Raw genomic sequence first — 12500 nt, forward strand, 5'->3', positions numbered from 1 at the left:
ACACATTTATTATTAGGTCACACATTAATTACTGTAACAAACAAAAAACAGAAAACAAACGATGCTGATTTTATCTCTGGGTTCAGGAAAGTTCACCTAGAGAACATACAAGAGAGATTTAAAGGTCATATTCCATCAAGGTGACAGTTTTATTACCCCTGGCAGCTGCAATGTCAGCTGTTATGACATCTGTTATTAGTGATATGAAATTATTAAAGGTTAAAGGTTATACCTTTTGGTGTGGTAGACATGTCTTGACTCCAAGTCAAGTCAAGACCTCCCACCACCACCCCCTCTCATTTCAGTGCTTGGTTCCCATAGACAGGTGACAAGTAATTAAAACAAGGAGCTATGTTCTTTTTTTTTAAAAAAAATGGGGTTTTATGACCCCTCAGAGGAAGCAGTGTTGTAAAAACAAGGACCTATGTTTTTGGCTTGTTCCCATAGACAGGTGACAAGTAATTAAAACAAGGAGCTATGTTCTTATATATTTTTTTTTTTTTAAAATGGGGTTTTATGACCCCTCAGAGGAAGCAGTGTTGTAAAAACAAGGACCTATGTTTTTGGCTTGTTCCCGTAGACAGGTGACAAGGACCTATGTTCTTTTTTTTAAAATGGTGTTTTATGACCCTCAGAGGAAGCAGTGTTGTAAACAAGGACTTATTTTTTTTTTTTAAAAAAGGGTTTGTTTTAACCCCATCAGAGGAAGCAGTATTGTAAACAAGTAAATATGTTTGATTGAATAGATAGAGATAGGTACTTAAAACTCGTGTTTGATCCGGGGGGTGTTTTGCGATAGGTCACCCCTCCCCTAAGGCCGGATGGTTTTCAAATCAAGATTATGACACCCTCCTTTGTGTTAGGAGCATCTCTCAGTCTGATCGTTAGTCAATGGGGGTGCTATCTATAACGTCACACACGCGCATCCTGAGCGGAAACGTGCACCTGAGCGGAAACACGCGTGAGAAAAAAGGAGCAAACGCCTGAGCGGACACGCCCACACGTGTAGGTAAAAAGTGAGAATTTTCCGAAAATTTGGCTATGACTTCGCGTCTTTGGATTTTTCACAACGGAACAGAACATCTACGATCTTCTAAGCATTGAGAGCACGGCCTTTTCAATAGGTAAGAGTTTATTATTAACTTTATTGTAAATTTATAAGTATTAGAATGCTTATCGTTTGATATTATAACTAGTTGTAGTTGGGTTTATACGTAAAGTCTGTTTTAATTACAGAACAAGGCCAGCCTATCTGACGCAATTGTCTGTGAAAACGTATCAAACAAACGCGACCCTTCCAGGGTAATTTCATTCTGACTCTTTGATCTGTGTTTTTTCTTCAGTCGATTGTTTTATCATATATTACATTATAATCTAAATGTTATCTTTATTTATTTTTAGACAGTTGTATTGAGATTATTTGCCGGCGACGAGTCTTCTACAACGCACGTGCTAGGCCTAAGAACGGGGGAACATCCGGGGTCAAACAATCGTGGCCCTTCCAGGGTAATTTCATTCTGACTCTTAGATCTGTATTTTTTTTTTTCTTCAGTCGATTGTTTTATCATATATTACATTATAATCTAAATGTTATATTTATTTATTTAATTCATCGTTTATTCATTTTTAGACAGTTGTATTGAGATTATTTCCCGCGACGAGCCTTCTACAACGCACGTGCTAGACCTAAGAACGGGGAACATCCGGGGTCTATCCAAAAGTCGATAGCTGTAGTAACCCCCACAGCTCAGACCAGTTTTACAAACTACGGGTAAGTTACACCATGAAAATATGTATGTTGTAAATCTTTCATTAACCTTATGTGATATTTTAAGTATTTAATTATCCATTATTTTGTATGTGTGACATGTTCAGAAGACACCGGAACAACGTCTGACTCCGATAGTTCAGATTTTTTTGGGTAAGGTCGTTAGCATTCTCTTTTCAATCAACCCTTAAGAATGTAAAACAATCCTCCACACATTTTTCTGTAATCTGTATTTTATTTAGATACCGTCATTGAAGGAGTAAGAAACTACAATCAACCCCCTTGAAGAAAATTCCAACATTGGAGACACTCTCTTCAGGATTTTTTCAGCTAAGGGATAGAATAACTGAAAACTTTGAGCATGTCTACAGTGAGTATGTTCAATCCTTGCATAATACTCTGGAATCCTTAAATTGCTGTGTTATGGTGAATAAAAGAAATGTTAAGACAATATTATTTTAGAAATGGCTCAGAAGCGTTCGAGTAATTCTCCCTCTTCAGAAGCTAAAAAAATTAGAATTGAAAATGACCCTACATCATCACATGATCTCTGCTTTGGTGAAACTTTGAGTTTTTCAAGTAGTCTGTTACAACGTGATCCGTACACAGCCCTGAATCCTTTTTTAACCGATGCAATCAATGAGTTGAATGATAGTTTACGATCGACACTTAGACACGATATTCAGAGCCCCAATCCGGGTTTGACCGATAGTTTAACAGCGACACAAACACAGCTGCCTCATCATGACGTGTTCTTAGAATTGAATCGGAGTCTGTTAACGTTGCAGAATAGTCTAAATGATCAAGATCTACCTGTGCCGTTAAATCCATTTTTAACCGATGCAATCAATGAGTTGAATGATAGTTTACGATCGACACTTAGACACGATATTCAGAGCCCCAATCCGGGGTTGACCGATAATTTAACAGCGACACCAACACAGCTGCCTCATCATGACGTGTTCTTAGAATTGAATCAGAGTCTGTTAACGTTGCAGAATAGTCTAAATGATCAAGATCAACCTGTGCCGTTAAATCCCTTTTTGATAGAAGCTGTAAACCAATTGAACGAAAGTCTTAACTTATCTAACGAACAAAATGTCGTTAATGCAACAACTCCAGTAACCTATCAAGAACCTGCATCTCAACAAGATTTGCTTCATGGTCTTAATCAAAGTCTTATTTTGTTAAATGACAATATCATTAACTTAATCAACCAACCTGTTAATGTTCTGCAAAATCCCGAAACTGATCATGAGTACATTCCTGAAATGGTAAATGATACATCAGTAGACAATGCGTCGCCGCCCACTGGTGAAAATGTACCCTCAGATCACGTAGACAGTGCGCCACCTTCAGTTCAAAATGTACCCTCAGATCACGTAGACAATGCGTCGCCGCCTACGGGTGAAAATGTACCCTCAGATCATGTAGACAATGCGTCGCCGCCCACTGGTGAAAATGTACCCTCAGATCACGTAGACAGTGCGCCACCTTCAGTTCAAAATGTACCCTCAGATCACGTAGACAATGCGTCGCCGCCTACGGGTGAAAATGTACCCTCAGATCATGTAGACAATGCGTCGCCGCCCACTGGTGAAAATGTACCCTCAGATCACGTAGACAGTGCGCCACCTTCAGTTCAAAATGTACCCTCAGATCACGTAGACAATGCGTCGCCGCCTACGGGTGAAAATGTACCCTCAGATCACGTAGACAATGCGTCGCCGCCTACGGGTGAAAATGTACCCTTAGATCACGTAGACAACGCATCGCCGCCACCTTCTGTTGAAAACAATCAAATAGGTCATGGTGTAGATAGTAATATTAGGATAATTAATCGTGACAACTTCAATAACACAGAGATCATAAGAAGAGTGAATTTTTCTTCTATCGCTAACGTCAACAGTTTTGCTGAATTTTATAATTATGTTTTAGAGATTTTAAACAGCGTGATAGAAGTTGCGAATGAAATGATTTCACCTAAGGATTATGTCACCGTTGAAATTAGAGGCGTTACACTCAATGTGTCATCTCACATTCAACTAGTCAATGGAGCCATCGATTTACAGTCTTTTTTGACCATGCTCGAAAATACCATTCAAAGTAATCGTGATATATTTACGGATATTTCTGAAAGCTATACAACCTTTTCTCAAAATGTCTACGTCATTTACACAGTATTCAGTCATCTCTTTCTTGAAATCAAAAACTTTGTCAGACACCGTCGCATACCACTTGAAAAAATCCTCCCTGTCTTTGGACATCATGTCATCCACACCATAAAACCGAGGTTCGGGGTACGGTCCTACATAGTTTTGATTTTCTAACGTGTTCCAGAAATGAGAAAAATAACCTTTCTTTTTTTCTGAGAACCCCATGGCCTTAGGAAGATTGCTAAGCTTCATGGGTAAGAAAGACAGGCTATCGATGTATTTCTGGTTGAAATCGGTATCGGTGAAACACAGTATCTTTCCGCCTTGTGCAATAATCTTGGGCGTGATTCCTTCTTTCACTAAATGGTTTAGCAAAAGGTATGAATCAAACCCTCTAGCATTATGCGCGATAAAGGTATAACCTCTGAATCTCCTACAGCGGAAATGTCTAAAAAACGCTGCAACGCATGTGTCACCTGAAAACACCCATGTCTGACCACGGTAATTAATACAGCATAAGAAATTAGCTATATGAGTACTCGTTTCCTGTCTAGTTTCAAAGTCATAAAAGATGTATCTCTCATTAGACTTTTCCCTCTTTAAAGGCTGTATAAAACACCTGTGTTCACAATCTGTATCAAGTTTTTCACCACAGAACTGACACAAACTCTCAGGGCAAACGTGACGTTCAAGACCAAATGGGTCGCGGTACACCCTATTACACTTGCTGCAGTAGAATCCTCTATTGCACTGAGAAAATTCACCTCCTTCTGACTGGCGCAACGCTTTGTGACTATCGAAACAATATTTTGATCTACACAACCTCATACAATGCAATTTTTTCATTTTGAAAATCGCTTTTATCACGATTTAAAAGCTGTGTAACGCATAATGCAAAACACATGTTGTCTTTATTGTAAAAAATATACAAGTGTCGCATCTTCTTCTGTACAACTTCTGAATTGAATATTGTAGCAACTTTCCGTCTACAACCTATACCACCGCGAGGTGGTCGAACTATCTGAACTACCAGTTCAAGCGAATTATCCGTAAATATGTCACGATTACTTTGAATGGTATTTTCGAGCATGGTCAAAAAAGACTGTAAATCGATGGCTCCATTGACTAGTTGAATGTGAGATGACACATTGAGTGTAACGCCTCTAATTTCAACGGTGACATAATCCTTAGGTGAAATCATTTCATTCGCAACTTCTATCACGCTGTTTAAAATCTCTAAAACATAATTATAAAATTCAGCAAAACTGTTGACGTTAGCGATAGAAGAAAAATTCACTCTTCTTATGATCTCTGTGTTATTGAAGTTGTCACGATTAATTATCCTAATATTACTATCTACACCATGACCTATTTGATTGTTTTCAACAGAAGGTGGCGGCGATGCGTTGTCTACGTGATCTAAGGGTACATTTTCACCCGTAGGCGGCGACGCATTGTCTACGTGATCTGAGGGTACATTTTCACCCGTAGGCGGCGACGCATTGTCTACGTGATCTGAGGGTACATTTTGAACTGAAGGTGGCGCACTGTCTACGTGATCTGAGGGTACATTTTCACCAGTGGGCGGCGACGCATTGTCTACATGATCTGAGGGTACATTTTCACCCGTAGGCGGCGACGCATTGTCTACGTGATCTGAGGGTACATTTTGAACTGAAGGTGGCGCACTGTCTACGTGATCTGAGGGTACATTTTCACCAGTGGGCGGCGACGCATTGTCTACATGATCTGAGGGTACATTTTCACCCGTAGGCGGCGACGCATTGTCTACGTGATCTGAGGGTACATTTTGAACTGAAGGTGGCGCACTGTCTACGTGATCTGAGGGTACATTTTCACCAGTGGGCGGCGACGCATTGTCTACTGATGTATCATTTACCATTTCAGGAATGTACTCATGATCAGTTTCGGGATTTTGCAGAACATTAACAGGTTGGTTGATTAAGTTAATGATATTGTCATTTAACAAAATAAGACTTTGATTAAGACCATGAAGCAAATCTTGTTGAGATGCAGGTTCTTGATAGGTTACTGGAGTTGTTGCATTAACGACATTTTGTTCGTTAGATAAGTTAAGACTTTCGTTCAATTGGTTTACAGCTTCTATCAAAAAGGGATTTAACGGCACAGGTTGATCTTGATCATTTAGACTATTCTGCAACGTTAACAGACTCTGATTCAATTCTAAGAACACGTCATGATGAGGCAGCTGTGTTGGTGTCGCTGTTAAATTATCGGTCAACCCCGGATTGGGGCTCTGAATATCGTGTCTAAGTGTCGATCGTAAACTATCATTCAACTCATTGATTGCATCGGTTAAAAATGGATTTAACGGCACAGGTAGATCTTGATCATTTAGACTATTCTGCAACGTTAACAGACTCCGATTCAATTCTAAGAACACGTCATGATGAGGCAGCTGTGTTTGTGTCGCTGTTAAACTATCGGTCAAACCCGGATTGGGGCTCTGAATATCGTGTCTAAGTGTCGATCGTAAACTATCATTCAACTCATTGATTGCATCGGTTAAAAAAGGATTCAGGGCTGTGTACGGATCACGTTGTAACAGACTACTTGAAAAACTCGAAGTTTCACCAAAGCAGAGATCATGTGATGATGTAGGGTCATTTTCAATTCTAATTTTTTTAGCTTCTGAAGAGGGAGAATTACTCGAACGCTTCTGAGCCATTTCTAAAATAATATTGTCTTAACATTTCTTTTATTCACCATAACACAGCAATTTAAGGATTCCAGAGTATTATGCAAGGATTGAACATACTCACTGTAGACATGCTCAAAGTTTTCAGTTATTCTATCCCTTAGCTGAAAAAATCCTGAAGAGAGTGTCTCCAATGTTGGAATTTTCTTCAAGGGGGTTGATTGTAGTTTCTTACTCCTTCAATGACGGTATCTAAATAAAATACAGATTACAGAAAAATGTGTGGAGGATTGTTTTACATTCTTAAGGGTTGATTGAAAAGAGAATGCTAACGACCTTACCCAAAAAAATCTGAACTATCGGAGTCAGACGTTGTTCCGGTGTCTTCTGAACATGTCACACATACAAAATAATGGATAATTAAATACTTAAAATATCACATAAGGTTAATGAAAGATTTACAACATACATATTTTCATGGTGTAACTTACCCGTAGTTTGTAAAACTGGTCTGAGCTGTGGGGGTTACTACAGCTATCGACTTTTGGATAGACCCCGGATGTTCCCCGTTCTTAGGTCTAGCACGTGCGTTGTAGAAGGCTCGTCGCGGGAAATAATCTCAATACAACTGTCTAAAAATGAATAAACGATGAATTAAATAAATAAATATAACATTTAGATTATAATGTAATATATAAAACAATCAACTGATAAAACAATCGACTGAAGAAAAAAAAAAATACAGATCTAAGAGTCAGAATGAAATTACCCTGGAAGGGCCGCGATTGTTTGACCCCGGATGTTCCCCCGTTCTTAGGCCTGGCACGTGCGTTGTAGAAGACTCGTCGCCGGCAAATAATCTCAATACAACTGTCTAAAAATAAATAAAGATAACATTTAGATTATAATGTAATATATGATAAAACAATCGACTGAAGAAAAAACACAGATCAAAGAGTCAGAATGAAATTACCCTGGAAGGGTCGCGTTTGTTTGATACGTTTTCACAGACAATTGCGTCAGATAGGCTGGCCTTGTTCTGTAATTAAAACAGACTTTACGTATAAACCCAACTACAACTAGTTATAATATCAAACGATAAGCATTCTAATACTTATAAATTTACAATAAAGTTAATAATAAACTCTTACCTATTGAAAAGGCCGTGCTCTCAATGCTTAGAAGATCGTAGATGTTCTGTTCCGTTGTGAAAAATCCAAAGACGCGAAGTCATAGCCAAATTTTCGGAAAATTCTCACTTTTTACCTACACGTGTGGGCGTGTCCGCTCAGGCGTTTGCTCCTTTTTTCTCACGCGTGTTTCCGCTCAGATGCACGTTTCCGCTCAGGATGCGCGTGTGTGACGTTATAGATAGCACCCCCATTGACTAACGATCAGACTGAGAGATGCTCCTAACACAAAGGAGGGTGTCATAATCTTGATTTGAAAACCATCCGCCCTTAGAGGAGGGGTAAGCTATCGCAAAACACCCCCCCGGATCAACTTTTCTTCTCACGCGCGTTTGGTCAGGATGCGCGTGTGTGACGTTATAGATAGCACCCCCATTGACTAACGATCAGACTGAGAGATGCTCCTAACACAAAGGAGGGTGTCATAATCTTGATTTGAAAACCATCCGGCCTTAGGGGAGGGGTGACCTATCGCAAAACACCCCCCGGATCAAACACGAGTTTTAAGTACCTATCTCTATCTATTCAATCAAACATATTTACTTGTTTACAATACTGCTTCCTCTGATGGGGTTAAAACAAACCCTTTAAAAAAAAAAAAAAATAAGTCCTTGTTTACAACACTGCTTCCTCTGAGGGTCATAAAACACCATTTTAAAAAAAGAACATAGGTCCTTGTCACCTGTCTACAGGAACAAGCCAAAAACATAGGTCCTTGTTTTTACAACACTGCTTCCTCTGAGGGGTCATAAAACCCCATTTAAAAAAAAAAAAAATATATAAGAACATAGCTCCTTGTTTTAATTACTTGTCACCTGTCTATGGGAACAAGCCAAAAACATAGGTCCTTGTTTTTACAACACTGCTTCCTCTGAGGGGTCATAAAACCCCATTTTTTTTTAAAAAAAAGAAAATAGCTCCTTGTTTTAATTACTTGTCACCTGTCTATGGGAACCAAGCACTGAAATGAGAGGGGGTGGTGGTGGGAGGTCTTGACTTGACTTGGAGTCAAGACATGTCTACCACACCAAAAGGTATAACCTTTAACCTTTAATAATTTCATATCACTAATAACAGATGTCATAACAGCTGACATTGCAGCTGCCAGGGGTAATAAAACTGTCACCTTGATGGAATATGACCTTTAAATCTCTCTCATACACAAATAGATTTAATGATGTAGTGCAATAATACACAATAATCCTTATCCAGAGTACCATAATATCCATGTTATACCCAAAGGGACGATAGCAAAGAGAAAAAACTTAGTATTGGAAATAACTCTGTGCTGCAACTGGACATGTCTTGTGTGCATTACTACATCAGTCCATCTGAGGGATGTTCTACAATAAAAGCATGTTTAACTTTCATCCATTTAAATTGCACAAAGCAAGCAGGAGGTTTTTAACAGAGTAAATACAATCATAACACATACACAAAGTCTAAACAATGTGTTAAACACTAAACACATACATGACACGAAACACTAACACGGACCACAGCACACAGAGTCTCCAGCTCATCACCTCCTCTGAGACATACAGGATGATGGAGGCTACACAAATCTCCCCTCAGCTGATCACATAATGCCCCATTTGTATTAAAATACATATAAACTCTCGTTCTCTCATCCTTTGAGAGTGTAGCAAGAACTTCTTATATTTATTCAACATTAGATCATAAAACAAATGGGAATTTAATCAGTTCTGTCTTTCTGTCTCTGTTATATCTGTCTGTCTGTCTGCCTTTCATTAGAACTTTAGAGCTTTATGTGATAAAAGCGTGTGTTTAATGGGGAGAGACACGGTTTCATGTAAGATGACTGAGACACCGGCACTACTCCAACATGGACACTGATGTGATCACTGCTGTATACAGATGGATTTAAGTCCCACTGATACAGCTGAGTGCTCAGGTCATCTGTCCTCACACCGTCTGTTAAATACAAATTCTGTTTTGCTGATTCTTCTGAGACAAAAATGTATCCAGAGAAACTCCTCCTAGGGCTTTCGAGTCACATGCACCAAGATCGGTTATGGCGTAGACCCTGGTCTGAAGTTTGTTGCTGTTCCTTTTCTAAGTGATAAAGAGTTCTGGTACTCACAGAACCGGGTCTCAAAGTGGTCTTTTTTGCCATAGACCCCCATTATAAGGTTTAGAGGTTTATAACTCAGCAAGCTTTCTAGCTATCTAACTCAAACTCAGCCAGCTTCTTTAGGGTGATACTCTGGACATAGATTTAAATTGGTGGACCGACTGGCCTTTCAGTTTTCCCACAGCCTCCAGTATATGCAAAATCAAAAAAGTTCCACAACAATGACGTGATATAGCGAAACACTCAGCACAATAAGGTGAATTGTGCCGCAGGTATTCGGGTATGAATTCATAGCGTGTGTGTGAGTGTTTGTGTATGTGTGTGTGTGTGTGTGTGTGTGTGTGTATGTGTGTGTATATATGTGTGTGTGTTAGTGAGTGTTTGTGTGTGTGTGAGTGTTTGTGGATGTGTGTGTGTTAGTGAGTGTTTGTGTGTGTGTGCGTGTGTGTGTGTGTGGATGTGTGTGTGTGTGTTAGTGAATGTTTGTGTGTGTGAGTGTGTGTGTGTTAGTGAGTGTGTGCTTATGTGTGTGTGTTTGGGTATTCTTCAAAAGTATTGGCACCCTAGCATACCGGCCTTTGGGAATGCTTGCTCTGACAAGCAAACATCAAATTTTGGAAGAGCTGTAAAGGTCCCGGATCATGAAATCGCTACTGGAGGGAACAATTGTCAATCAAAAGGAGGGTGTTCCAAATAGAATGGAGAGCCATCATTGGCTTAGCTGTCTATCTCTGCACCACGTGCAACGAGTGGCTCATGAGAGGGCTTGTTTGATTCGTTAGACTCTGGACTACAAATCTGAATCAAGTGTAGTTTTATAAGCCTCCAATGAGAAGTCAGAGCCAAAAAGGAATGGACTGTTTACAGTTTTTGGTCAGAAACATAATTATTGTGAGGCGAGCAAAGCGTTTTGGATTAAAAGGCTTGAATATTCAATTTTCTTGGACACTTGCGGATTTATGAAAAATATTTGTTTTGGAAAATATTACGCCAGTGAAGAAAGGGAAGAGTTTAATGGTAAGTAAACAAACTGAACTAGTGCCGCCTAGTTCAGGTGACTATCAAATTTATTACATTTTTATGACTGCTATAAATCATATTATGCTTTGTGTGTGGGATTAATAAAATCCTGAGAGTCTAAGCTTTCAAACAATGTATAACATGAGCATGTATTTAGAGGATTTAATGCTTAAAAGTTACAATAAAGTTGATGCAGCCTCATCTCCTAGCGGTGGTGGCGTGTGGACGGCAAGGTGATCACAGAACTGTTAACCACAGGAATATACCACACAGTATCATCATTACTGAAGCTCCAACAGCAGCACCAATCAGCACAGAGGGAACATCTACAACTGAACACAAAATAAACACAGAGAATGGAATTCAATGAGAATTAATTCAGAATTAAAAATGTAAAATAAACTGCTAGTAAATTTTTTGCATTTTATTAGCAACACATATAATATTGTCTGGACAAATGTCATATATATTATTAACATGACAGGAATCTGGCTTTAGGGACAAGGCATGTCACCTCGCTGGGGGGAAGGAGCCTGAGCTGGTGCGGGAGGTTGAGAGATACCGACTAGAGATAGTTGAGCTCGCCTCCATGCACAGCTTGGGCTCTGGAACCCAACTCCTCGAGTTGCCCGTGGTGAGAGGTGGCAGGCTGGTGTGGGCTTGCTCATAGCCCCCCAGCTCAGTAGCCATGTGTTGGAGTTCACCCTGGTGAACGAGAGGATCGTTTCTTTGCACCTTCGGGTCGGGGAGAGGTCTCTCACTGTTATTTGTGCTTATGGGCCAAATGGCAGTGTAGAGTTTCCGAACTTCTTGACGTCTCCGGGAGGGGTGCTAGAAATTGCTCCGACTGGGGACTCCGTCATTCTACTGGGGGACTTCAACGCTCACGTGGGCAGCGACAGTAACACCTGGAGGGGCGTGATTGGGAGGAACGCCCCCCCGACTTGAACCCGAGTGGTGTTCTGTTATTGGACTTCTGTGCTAGTCACAGTTTGTCCATAACAAACACCATGTTCAAGCATAAGGGTGTCCATCAGTACACATGGCACCAGAGGAGTCAGCTGAGCTGGCTCGGGCATCTGTTCCGGATGCCGCCTGGACGCCTCCCTGGGGAGGTGTTCCGGGCATGTCCAACCGGGAGGGGGCCCCAGGGAAGACCTAGGACACGCTGGAGGGACTATGTCTCTCGGGTGGCCTGGGAAAGCCTCAGTATTCCCCCGGAAGAGCTGGAGGAAGTTTCTGGAGAGAGGGAAGTCTGGGTGTCCCTGCTTAGACTGCTGCCCCCGTGACCCAGCCCTGGAAAAGCGGTAGAAAATAGATGGATGGATGGATGGATGGATAGATGGGTGGATGGATGGATGGATGGATGGATGGATGGATGGATAAATGGCGAAGGATGTCAGTAGAATTCAGATGCCAGAGTCTTAAATGAAAATGAGATCCATAAGACTCAATAGACACCTGATCCAGAAGACTTTATATATAATTATAATTAGAAATCAGTTGGGGTTTATACACAAATACATTCCCAATTCTATCATTACAATTGCAGTATAAATTTCTCCTGAGAAGTTCACCTCCATCCTACATT

General features: G+C 40.3%; 3 protein-coding genes and 3 long non-coding RNA genes across 9 annotated transcripts in view; 2 read left to right on the top strand and 4 right to left on the bottom strand.

The window, feature by feature from the left end:
• Nucleotides 1-12500, bottom strand: part of LOC113656948 (scavenger receptor cysteine-rich type 1 protein M130-like) — a 158567-nt gene that overhangs the window by 103604 nt on the left and 42463 nt on the right. The window lies entirely within an intron of this gene.
• Nucleotides 1-12500, top strand: part of LOC125139577 (scavenger receptor cysteine-rich type 1 protein M130-like) — a 257256-nt gene that overhangs the window by 91855 nt on the left and 152901 nt on the right. The window lies entirely within an intron of this gene.
• Nucleotides 1-12500, bottom strand: part of LOC113650187 (B-cell receptor CD22-like) — a 1781460-nt gene that overhangs the window by 62609 nt on the left and 1706351 nt on the right. The window lies entirely within an intron of this gene.
• Nucleotides 684-1619, top strand: LOC125139606. The gene is made up of 3 exons (XR_007138641.1): nucleotides 684-1124; nucleotides 1237-1302; nucleotides 1402-1619. It is a non-coding gene; the product is annotated as an uncharacterized LOC125139606 (long non-coding RNA).
• On the bottom strand, nucleotides 6539-7181 carry LOC125139609. The gene is made up of 3 exons (XR_007138645.1): nucleotides 7096-7181; nucleotides 6946-6991; nucleotides 6539-6856 (listed from the first exon to the last, which is right to left on the bottom strand). It is a non-coding gene; the product is annotated as an uncharacterized LOC125139609 (long non-coding RNA).
• Nucleotides 7428-7949, bottom strand: LOC125139608. Its single transcript, XR_007138643.1, has 3 exons — nucleotides 7756-7949; nucleotides 7578-7643; nucleotides 7428-7478 (listed from the first exon to the last, which is right to left on the bottom strand). It is a non-coding gene; the product is annotated as an uncharacterized LOC125139608 (long non-coding RNA).

The sequence above is a fragment of the Tachysurus fulvidraco genome, chromosome 19, assembly GCF_022655615.1.
Source record: "Tachysurus fulvidraco isolate hzauxx_2018 chromosome 19, HZAU_PFXX_2.0, whole genome shotgun sequence".
Lineage (NCBI taxonomy): Eukaryota > Metazoa > Chordata > Actinopteri > Siluriformes > Bagridae > Tachysurus > Tachysurus fulvidraco.